The sequence below is a fragment of the Rhodamnia argentea genome, chromosome 6, assembly GCF_020921035.1.
Source record: "Rhodamnia argentea isolate NSW1041297 chromosome 6, ASM2092103v1, whole genome shotgun sequence".
Lineage (NCBI taxonomy): Eukaryota > Viridiplantae > Streptophyta > Magnoliopsida > Myrtales > Myrtaceae > Rhodamnia > Rhodamnia argentea.
Window position 1 is genome coordinate 387,501 of NC_063155.1, and position 2,500 is coordinate 390,000.

A 2,500-nucleotide genomic window follows, 5' to 3' on the forward strand; every position below is an offset into this window, starting at 1 on the left:
TGCCGAGCGGCCTTGTGATCCACGAATCGACATTCATGAATCGATCCACGTGTGTATCATGCGGAGCGGCCTTCCGATCGATGCATGAGCCAAGCCGATTCAAGCTCCAAGGCCGAGTCGCTCGGCCACCGTGGCCGGGATCGCTCGGCACTTTGGCCGACCCTCTCGGCCACCGTGGCCGGGGTCGATCGGCCACGGTGGCCGGGGTCGCTCGGCCACCGTACCGGGTGGCTCGGCCACTTTGGCCGAGACGGTCGGCCAACGTGGCCGGGACCGCTCGGCCACCGTGCCGGGTGGCTCGGCCACTTTGGCCGAGACGGTCGGCCAACGTGGCCGCGAACGCTCGGCACTTTGGCCGAGTCTCTCGGCCACCGTGGCCGTGATCGCTCGGCCACTTTGGCCGAGCCGGTCGGCCACCGCGGCCAGGGTCGCTCGGCCACCGTGGCCGGCTCGCTCGGCCACAGTGACCCATTCGCTCGGCCATGAGCTGCCTCGCTAACGATGCGTGAGCCGCTCGGCATGGCCAAGCGAGATATTTCATGATTTATGTGGAGCGGCCTCGCGATCCATGAATCGGGAGTAACGGCCGAGGGATCGATGCATGCATGAATCGATGGCCGAGGAGCGAACGATGCGTGAGCCATGCCAAATGGCCGGGCGATCGATTCGTGAGCCATGTCGAATGGCCGGGCGATCAAAGCATGAGTTATGCCGAATGATCAAGCTATCGGCTCATGAATCATACCGAGCGATCTATGAATCGATCCATGTGCGTGAACCGAGCGGCCGAGTGATCCATGAATCGTGAGTAACGGCCGAGGATCGATGCATGAGCCATGCATGATCCATGTGTGCATCATTCGAAGCGTCCTCGCGATCCATGAATCGTGAGTGAGGGCTGAGGGATCGATGCATGAGCCATTCCGAACCTCTCGGAATGGCCAAGCGCGATTTCATGAATCGATGCCCGGCGCACGGGGTGGCTTATGCCGAACGGCCGAGCGAAACATGAATCGTGAGGAACGGCCGATCGATCGATGCGTGAGTCATGCCGAACGGCCGAGCGATCGATGCATGACTCATGCCGAACGGACGTGCGATCGATTCATGAATCATCCCGAGTGGCCGGGCAATCGATGCATGAATCATGCGGATTACGAGCGCCCGGCCGATCGATCGATGCGTGAGCCATGCCGAACGGCCGAGCGAAACATGAATCGTGAGGAACGGCCGATCGATCGATGCGTGAGTCATGCCGAACGGCCGAGCGATCGATGCATGACTCATGCCGAACGGACGAGCGATCGATTCATGAATCATCCCGAGTGGCCGGGCAATCGATGCATGAATCATGCGGATTACGAGCGCCCGGCCGATCGATCGATGCGTGAGCCATGCCGAACGGCCGAGCGAAACATGAATCGTGAGGAACGGCCGATCGATCGATGCGTGAGTCATGCCGAACGGCCGAGCGATCGATGCATGACTCATGCCGAACGGACGAGCGATCGATTCAGGAATCATCCCGAGTGGCCGGGCAATCGATGCATGAATCATGCGGATTACGAGCGCCCGGCCGATCGATCGATGCGTGAGCCATGCCGAACGGCCGAGCGAAACATGAATCGTGAGGAACGGCCGATCGATCGATGCGTGAGTCATGCCGAACGGCCGAGCGATCGATGCATGACTCATGCCGAACGGACGAGCGATCGATTCACGAATCATCCCGAGTGGCCGGGCAATCGATGCATGAATCATGCGGATTACGAGCGCCCGGCCGATCGATCGATGCGTGAGCCATGCCGAACGGCCGAGCGAAGCATGAATCGTGAGGAACGGCCGATCGATCGATGCGTGAGTCATGCCGAACGGCCGAGCGATCGATGCATGACTCATGCCGAACGGACGAGCGATCGATTCACGAATCATCCCGAGTGGCCGGGCAATCGATGCATGAATCATGCGGATTACGAGCGCCCGGCCGATCGATCGATGCGTGAGCCATGCCGAACGGCCGAGCGAAGCATGAATCGTGAGGAACGGCCGATCGATCTATGCGTGAGTCATGCCGAACGGCCGAGCGATCGATGCATGACTCATGCCGAACGGACGAGCGATCGATTCACGAATCATCCCGAGTGGCCGGGCAATCGATGCATGAATCATGCGGATTACGAGCGCCCGACCAGCGGCATCCATCGGCCTATCCCGAACCAGATTTTGAGAAACTAACATCTTTCTAAACCTTTTCGAAAGAAAGGAAGAAAAGGGGCCATGAGAAACACCACAAAAGAAATAACTTTTCAAAAGAAACGCAATTCTATCATTTGGATCATGAGAAACTCATATATAAATTGAGGCAAACTAAAAAGGAAAAAGATGAGGATAATCAGTAATGGGACGATTGTTGGATAGTCCATTCACATTCACATTCAAATCCTATGGAATGGATCCGACAGAGCAAATCGTACCAAATCGAATTCGTAAAGAGCATGAG